General features: G+C 39.6%; 1 long non-coding RNA gene across 1 annotated transcript in view; it reads right to left on the reverse strand.

Annotated features, from left to right (window-relative positions):
• Positions 1-522: 522 nt before the first annotated feature.
• The window catches only part of LOC103470077 (uncharacterized), a 16,451-nt gene continuing 7,330 nt past the window's right edge, over positions 523-9,643 (reverse strand). Inside the window, exons 2-4 of the long non-coding RNA XR_534448.1 lie at positions 2,328-2,409; positions 1,425-1,506; positions 523-1,039 (exon numbers count right to left, since the gene is read on the reverse strand). This is a non-coding gene — a long non-coding RNA (uncharacterized LOC103470077). The remainder of the gene's footprint in view (positions 1,040-1,424; positions 1,507-2,327; positions 2,410-9,643) is intronic.

The raw sequence follows: 9,643 nt of genomic DNA on the forward strand, positions 1-9,643 counted from the left end.
ATGGTGTATAATTGTTAACTGTGTCCGTTGCAGCTCATTATGCATATCATCTTAACATCATGCAAAAGGTTGTTGGAATCCATTATATGTGAGTCAGCTGCACAGAGGGTGTTTCAATGTTGAGACTGAAACTCTGGGGTTTTTTTGTCTCTTGATTATAGTGAAAGAATACATTTTAAATTCTAACCTAATTGATAATTAATCTAATCTACCAGCAATGTGATTGAAACAGATCATTAATGCTAACATTATGTGTAGGCACTTGCCCACAGTGGTGCTCTAACTGCAGGCGATCTATCTCTCCATCTGTATTCTGACAGTCCAAGGGAGTGTAAGTGACATTTTAATGAGGCCTAATTTACGATGCAAAGTTCAAAACTCTGTTTGGTTTAAATGGACATATAAAACACAGCAGCACTGAGCAACCAGTTTTAAAAAAAGCAAAAACAAAACAATAGGATCAAATTTAAAATATATGGAGACAAACACATTTTGAAAAGGTAAGCCTCAATAAATGAGTGCTGGTGTGGAAAAGCATCAAAATTCAATTTCTGATTATATCTTTCAAAAAAGGATTTGATTGGAGTAAAATTAAAGGTAAACTTTATACAAGTGCCTATCGCTCTTTAATAAGTTTCTGCAGAAAACTTTAGCTGTGCATCATTAATATTTTACACAATGAAAAAACAGATATAACCCCATCAGAAAATACAATGAATTTTACAGTGCATAAAACAGAAAAAATATCAATTGCCTTTAGTTGTCATTAACGCACAGACAAAAATATGAATCTGAATATACAGCTATTGTTTCTGATCTCTTCATGAGAAATAAAACGAACTCGATCTCCAAGGCAAGCCCCAGCTAACTATTAACGACTCGAGCTAAGCTAATATTTCATCATCACCTCGCCGCCGTGAGAGAGAGATCCTGATGCTATTAGCAGACTAATGGCTAAATGTTCTGGCACCGCTAGAGAGGATACAGCCACTGACACACTTGGCATCTGTTAGCTCGTTTAGCACGGACATAAATGAGTCTGTGAAGAAAAGACATGAAGATTGGGAACATCAGTGACCCCTTACATACTATATATATCAGTAAATATATGCACACACACACACACACACGCGCACACGCACACACACACACACACGCGCACACGCACACACGCAGACACGGGCATGGTGACCCCTACACATCTGATGAGATGGGAGCTGATATGCGAGTTAGTGGGAACCACATTTGTAAAAAGCGATAGCCAATTACAGCAGTGCGAACTGGGGGGATAATAGCCTGCCTGTCAGGGTCTGTGTGCAGTATATGTAAGCGTTCGCATGTGTGTGTGTCTGTGCCTGAGCATGCAGTACCCAAGGGTGAGTATTGGGGTCCTATTCTCATCTATTTGCTCTATATCTCCATACCTTAGATATTAATTTCATAGCAGAGCTGCAGCGCGGGCCCTGGGTCGTTAGTGTGATTCATCAGGGGTTCGTCCACAACGTGCTTAAAAAAGATGGAAGACAAAGACTAGTCTGAGAAAATGGGAAGAATATTTCTGTGAGATTTCAGAAATGTGTTACATTTGAGGGAGTTTTTTACCCCTAACACTCGGGATATGAACATTTTTTTTTAAATAAAATAATTATAAGAAGCATTTACAACAACTGTGCAACACGCAGTCATAGGAAAGAGGAATATAATTTACAGTTTAAATAATATATACGTTAGAGAAAAAATTTGAATCAACCTTCAAGCGTATAAAACTACACAACAGATTCCAGATCATCATTTGTTAAACCACATGGTAAAAGCTGTGTTGGAAAAAAAACGTAAGTATTCCCTATTAGTCAGTCACTCATAAAAAATAAAACTTGAAGTCTTCAGATCCACCAAGACCCAACTTTGCAGCCATCTTTACAGGGAAAGGCTTTCTGTTTGCAACTCTTCAGAACAAATCGTACTTGTGAATTTTGACATGGTGACAGAGAACAATCTTTTTCATTGTTGATGTTTTTCTCTCTTGGCATTGTGTTAACACACATCTGTAAACATTGCTGTGTGCTTCCAATCGTACTAGAATTATTTATAAAAACTGGTGGACCATTGTCCTCCTTACAACCTGAAATGGAACTGCATGGATCTGAGAGGGGGTGTACTTTCTTTTTCCATGACTGCATGTGTCACATTATCCCATATACTGTATTTGTCAGAGCACTCCTACAAAAGTCATGGATCACTGAATCTACATGAACCTCCAGGAGGCATCGGGAAGGAAGCAGAACAGGGGGAAACGGCAACGATAGAGACACAGTTGGAGAGCTCACATAACGCTTTCTTGTCCTGTACTTTCCACAGACACATGATCTCCTCAAGGACTTGGCCCTGTCAGCCCCAGCAGCCAGCCATCTGAAACAGAGGAATGATAGACTATCAGAGAAAGGGAAACTGTTCAAGGGAATTGTGTGGATTTAGTGGTCTAGTGCTGACACATGGCTTTGAGCATGGTAGAAAAGCACTTTAACTCTTGAGTGCTTTTATCGCATGCACACACTCCATAAAACGTGGGTTTATGTCGTCAGATGGCTCAGACGTACAGCAACACACACACACACACACACACACACATGCACACGCACACACACGCACACACACACACACACACACACACACGCNNNNCACACACACACACACACACACACACACGCGCACACGCACACACACACACACACACACACACACACACACACACATGTGCATTGCACTACCTCAGAAGGGAGAATGGCTTTAAAAGTGAACCAACTAATATTTTATGCTATGTAGCAGCCTTGCATTTAGTAAAAGTGTCCCTTCATAAAACAAATGCAGATTGAAGAAATGACCTAACTCAGTTTTTTATCTGCAGTTGAAGTCTTTATTATGTAAACATATTTTAATAGTGAGGTGTTAGCCAGTACCAGTATTTACAGATGCATTCTGCCTCTTGCATTTATATTATTATGATAAAATCAAATAGAAAAACAGTCTCCATATCAGCGCTTCTTTATGTAGATTTTAAGGCCCCGCTGTCCTTCCTGCTTTAGATATGTCTCTGTCTCATTAAATGCAGTCATCTGAAAGTGGTGTGACTGAATCAAGTGCTGGAGAAACATGTTAATTATCTATTTATTCGAGTCAGGTGCACGGCAGCAGGGAAACACCTAAAACATGCAGTACGGTGAGACACGACAGTAAGGATTCACATCTATAGCATGAATTATGTATAAAACATAAGAAAATGGTCCCGTGTCAAACAAAACCTGTAAGAACAAGTGGAAAATGGTGCTGAGGTAAGAAGAATTAAACTTTTTGATCAACATGCAAAATGCTGTGCGTGACAGTGACAGCACACTGAACACACAACCCCCACATTAACACAATAGAAACAATATCACACTGTGGAGATGCTTCTCTTTAGTAAGGCCACAAAGCTGGTCAGAGGTGAAGGGACGACGGAAAGAGCTACAACTGAGCTCAAACTATTAGTAAAATTACTTTAATTTGACCAAGACAATGAGACAAGCATCACACAAAAGAGAATAAAGTATCTAAATTATTTATATCCTTTTCCATAAACAATGGAAAAATCATGTTTGGCATAATAGTCTGTTTTGTAATTCCTGAATAGCTTTTTGCTTTATTTCATTGGAGACAGCGTCAGGTCTGGTAACTTTAAAACAATTATTTCTTTGGATCAAAAGAAAGACGTAGGAAAAGCCAAAGATTACTGCAGATCTAAAACGACCAGGGGTATGAATGATTCTGGGCTTTACTGTAAATGCGAATTACACTCAAAATATGACAGTAAAACACGGTGGTGCAGCATCATGCTGTGAGGATGCTTTTATGTAGCAGGTAAGTTGGTTAGAGCTGACGGGAAGGTGGATGGAGATAAATTCAGGGCAATCTTTAAAGTCAGAAAGTTGGATGCTTGGAGCCTGGAGAGGAGCTTCGTCTGTGGACGAATACAGAAAATATGATGGAGAGTGATGGAACGGCTCACCTCAAAGAACATTTATGGAGGATATGGCAGCCTAGTCAAAGTCCACACTTACATTCAATTAAAAATGTGCCTTTTGAGTTGATTTTAGCAGACTGTCAAACCTACTAAAATCGATTCATTTAGCAGAGAAGAGTGTAAAAATGTCAGTGATTAGTAAAAATTTCAGACTCATTTTGAAGCCATTTGTTCCTGTTTGCATCCGTTTTACTTTGTGACAGTGAAGAAAACGGCCTTTTCACCTCCATTGTCAATATCTCAAAATGTTGTCAACCTATTTGTTACCAAGCCTCTTTTTGTACTTTACAGAAATACTAAACAGTGGCTTTAATACTGAAAACAAACGGGAAAGCCAAAGTGTGTCCTATGCGATATTCCCTTCTCTCCTATTCATCTCTGTAATAGAGATGCAAGGTTTGTAATGCTCGCTGGGAGCCAAGCATGAGATTGAGGATTTCTCACACACCATGCATTATTCATACCCCAGAGCAACAGAGTGTGTAAGATGAGAATTACACAGCATGAAGAGAACAGGGGAGAGGGGATGGAGGGGAGGAGAGGGGGAGAAAGAGAGGAAGGAGAGAAAAGAATAGGTGAGACACAGCATGGGGAAGAAAAGAGATTAACATGGAGACAAAAAAGATAGATAAATCCATCCATTTCTGGGTTAAGCGCTGCATTGTTTCTGGAGTTTGTGGGCAGTTGGGTGGAGGAAATAAATATGGAATCGAGAACCCAGATTGGCCGACAATTTGCATCTTCTAAATGTGGCTCTTGTGAGTTTTGCTTGTATTCCGAGCACAAACTGAATAGCGAGCAGGAAATTTCAGGGTTCGTGTTCGGCCTTGGTCTCCGTAATGAAAAACAGTGGGAAGTGAGCCAGGGTTGGAATTGATTTGTTTAACAATGGAAATGAAACAAAGTAGGAGGCACGGAGCAAAACAGGAGGCATGCCATCTTCAGCGAAAGCTCGAGACCACGAAATTGTAAGAATAATTTCTGGGCGGTTAAAAAATAAAAAATAAAAGAATAGATTTTATGTTTGTTACTTTGTTATTATTCTCTCAGTCACATATATCAGGCTGTCAAATGGATTCTTGGTGCTTTTTAAAGTTAAACCGTTATATAAAAACAGAGTACTGAACAGTCATGTTTTTTTATTGTAATTATTAAGTCAAACAATAGCAATAAAACTTTAATTCTTCCTCTGATGACCCCATTTGCTTGGTCTGAAAGCCTTTTAGCAGAAGACTAATGTTGTTAGTTTACTCAGTTAATGGAATATTACATTAAATTTTTTTTTCTATTACATACGTGTGCACGGGTGTGTGTAAGAGTGTCTCCACAGATGCAGCGTTAATGACAAGAATGTGATGGTTACTGGCTTTTTAGCTTCCCAGTGATGAAAAGCCAGTATTAATTTGGGCTACAGATTTCATTTGTTCCGAACAGGAAAAACAATATAAATCACTTTTAGCGTGATTAGAGAGAGAGTTAGATTAATCCAGGCCTGATTAGGGCATTATGCCGGCTTGTTATGGACACACAGGGTGACTGACGGTAATTACTGTCTGTAATAGGAGAGCGCACGTTCAGTCAAGCCTCGAGCCGGGCAGTGTGGCTGAATTTATGTGTGCAGTTATATATACTGCATGTGAGGGCATTGCTTGACTTAAATTAGGACTGGAATGAAATAATAAAAAAAAAAAACTGTGACTTGTCTGAAACAAAACTTGTCTGCAAGGCAAAATGGAGATATTGTTAGCTGCATGCCAAAGCAGAGGTGAAAGCAAAAACAGACTTATGGCTTTGTTTATGATTATTGATATACTAAGACAAACATATTCACCTGGATAATAAAAACAGATAGCTGATGTGTTTGGCAAATATTAGCCTGCTGAAAACTGGAGAGGTGCTACATCAGCAAATTGAACCTCAGCGCAGCTGAAAGGCGATTGCAGAGACTGCAGCGTCGAATCCATAAACACGACACACCGTAGACAAAACATGAGCGTAGTTTCCACATATGCAAACACTTGAATTAAATATTGATCATTTATTATAGTTTTCATGTAGCTTTACAATGCAAATTAAACTCCTGAGTCCAATTTTGGGTCAACTTTTCCAAATCAAAGATGAGATCGAGGCATGTTTTCCACAGAGGTCATCCCTAAACACAGCATGAACCACAGACTGTAAAAAAGAATGAATGGACGAACAGGCAAGCAGATAGTAGGAGAGACGGATGGACGGACTGATAGGTGGATATAGAGTAAATAATCAAACACATATCAAAAATTCTCTATGAAGGATGGATTCCTTATCTTTCCAATGAAACAATTAAATTGTGCATTTAAAGAAGTGAGGAGATTCTGCGTGATTTTCAGGTTTATGATTTACTGAGCGTCAGCAAAAATTATTGGGTTTTTAGTCAACGATTATACAGAAAAATAAAACGGTATAATCAAGAGTTTATGATTACTGACACTACGGCATGTTTGCTAATCATTTATTTAAATAAAAAGCAACACAAAGCAAGAAAAGTCAAACAAAGGGAACGTTTGTGGAAAAAGTTGAAAGCAGTTAAACATCTGAAGGAGGTTGACTCCACACCTTCAGTAGCTCAGAAACATTTTTATTTCTAGTCATTTTTTTATAACCAGGATAAAATTGGAATGTATGTAATTGAATTTAAATCTGAATGATCTGATTGAATCGACTTGCAACAATATTTGTTGTAAAATGGTGCTGCATAAGTAAACTGAATACCTGAACCTAGAATATGATGACAAAGATGGCCTGACGGTAAGAGCGCATCTTCTTTTTATAAAACCAGCATAAAAGTTAGACATTTCATATCTTTTCGGCAATGAAGCAGGGAATAAAAAAATTAAAGTCTGGAAAAAAACCCCAATAATTTTCCAGATTTCTGTTTGGCTCAAAGTCCATACTTTTCCACACTGTTTGGGGACCCTGGGCATTAATTCTGAGTTAGATTCAGAAAGGACTCAATCCGCTGCTCTTATCATTATTGCTGGGAATTTCCAGCAGGTGCGAGGCTAAACATCTTTTACAGTTTGGAAGCAGACATAAGGCACCCAATGAGATGTGTCCCATTAAAGGCATGGAAAATAACTAGGCATATTTAGCACCACACTGCACATCTCTCATACGGCTGCACTCCCTCCTCCACACTTCTTTTCCTTTTTCCACTCTCCCTTCATCCTCTTGTCCCTCTCTGCTTTTTTCTTTATAGCAGCACTTGTTCCTTTTCACTACATCGCTGCTTAAAAGAGAAGTTTAACATGCCGTTGGCTCAGCGAGAGCCTCACGTGATTTAAAAAGGCTTAGCAGCCCCCGTTGGCCTCTTTGGGTTGTAAAACAACGGTCTAGAAGCTGATTTTATGAGTGCACGCCTCTGCTCTTTGCATGTTTATGTCAAATATTTGGAACAAATGGCATCCATTGGCTGGAACAACACGGATAAATCAAGTCAATTCGCAGGCAAGGAGAGCGGAGCGGACCGCAGCAAAAGTGGCCCACTTCATGGCTGACGACAGGAGTGCTGCATTATTCAATTAATACCTGAAAGGGTACGTTTTATGCAGTATTTACGAAAGCCTCCACAAGTCACCATGCACAGAAAACACACAAAAACGCTCCCCACACAAACACAAGGGCTTGTGTTTGCATCCTGGGAAAAGACTGGACTCCCCTTCCATTTTGCCAAATCAAATATACAGTGAGAGCAAGCTAAAAGGCACTTTCAATCAGCCACTCTGGGTCTGTCTGTCAATCTGGGAACAACAACAATCTAGCCCACTTGGAGTGGTCTAGTCAACATCCATTCCCCAATAAATTCAATCAGTGATGCTTTGTGTGCGTGCGTGCGTGTGTGCGTGCGTGCGTGCGTGCGTGCGTGCGTGCGTGCGTGCGTGTGTGAGTGTGTGCGCGTGTCCATACGTGTGCATCCGAGAGCAAGTGTTTATGAGAGAAACAAGGTTTCTGACACATTGTTTTAGCACAACAACCACAGCAACAAAATTTAAAGTGACATCTGCATGTATGAAAGAAGTTGAATAGCTGGAGAAAAAGATAGACACATCTGAGTTGGTGGATTTTGCTGTCAACCCAAGCCCTATTCCTCTTTCAAAGTGACAATAAGAATCTCTGGTTCTCTACATAATCTCAGAAAGCTGAGAAGCAGAAGCAACCGGCCCCAGCTAATGACACGGAGGTGGCAGGCTGCACGCTGGAGTGATTGCCTGACTGCCTGAGACCCAAAAGCAGCACGAGCAGGCTCATCATGGCCCCACACTCTCATTATTTGGCCACAAATGGAAATGCAAATCGCTCGCTTTGCTGCGGACGCCTCAAATTTATTAAACTAAAAGGTTTAATTTCCATTTTTTCTCTGCATCAGCTTTATTTATAAATGTCGTGCCCTATGAAGACCCAGTTATTTTCTTCCTCTCCTGCAGGCTCTTAACAAATCTGCTCATTAATATGGAAATGGAGAATCAATTGCTTTTCCACCGACAGAGGGCCGCTTCCCTCGGCGGCGTGTGTAATGTGTTCTGACTGGTCATCAGCGCAAACAATCTTGCGCGCAAACACACAACACATATTGAGCTATGCAGCTTCACAAACCAACATTTTATATATATATATATGTATATATATCTGTATTTCATGCAAGAAAGTGACATGAAAATGCTGGATTGCATCTTACCGCCACAGAATGAGTTGCATACTGAATTTTCCAGCAAGCGCAGGCAGACCAGTGCCAGAACGACACCAGATGTTGCAGCATTAATAACCCATAATATCAAGTGCTGCTCATCGAGCCTTTCAGTGCCCTAAAATAACACTCATAGACCTTAATGAGATCTAATTACACACAAGGTTCTTATCTAGGGCAATGTGGTAATTATTGCATCTGTGACTTTTTGCATTTGGTTGCTGCATCTAACAGTAAACTGTAAAAGTTTTCACACCCCTGAAACTTGCTATTTTGTTATGCCAAAACCACAACATTTCTCATATTTTTTCAGGATTTTATTTATTAGACCAACAAAAAAAATTGTGCATAATTGTGAAGAGGAAGGAAAATTGTACATGGTTTTAAATTTTTACTTATACATAGCATGTATAATGTGAGGTGAGAAAATGTTTTCAGCCATCTTTTACTTTGAAAAACCAAATAACCAACCGTAGTCCGATGTCACCTGATTAGTGGTCCACAGGATTAGGTTATAAAACAATTTGTCAGGGTTTGAGCGACTTATCTAAGCATTGTTCACTCCATTATCTAAAGTGTGTGGCACATCTAAAACATGGCACATACACTGACAAACTGGACAAGGAGACCATTATTAAGAGAACACGTTTCAATATCCACGGCAACTCTGGTAAAGCTGCCAGAGACGGCGCTTTACCACAGCTCATGTGGGAAAAGCTTCCAACAGGACAACAACCCGTCATGCAGCTCATAAATCTGGTAAGATAATTATAAATTATGCAAGATTGTTGAATTGTAATAAGAAAGCCAGAAAAAGTCCTACTGGGATTTTATCATAAGTCATTTAAGGCATACAGAAAATA

Source organism: Poecilia reticulata, linkage group LG9 (genome assembly GCF_000633615.1).
Source record: "Poecilia reticulata strain Guanapo linkage group LG9, Guppy_female_1.0+MT, whole genome shotgun sequence".
Taxonomy (NCBI): Eukaryota; Metazoa; Chordata; class Actinopteri; order Cyprinodontiformes; family Poeciliidae; genus Poecilia; species Poecilia reticulata.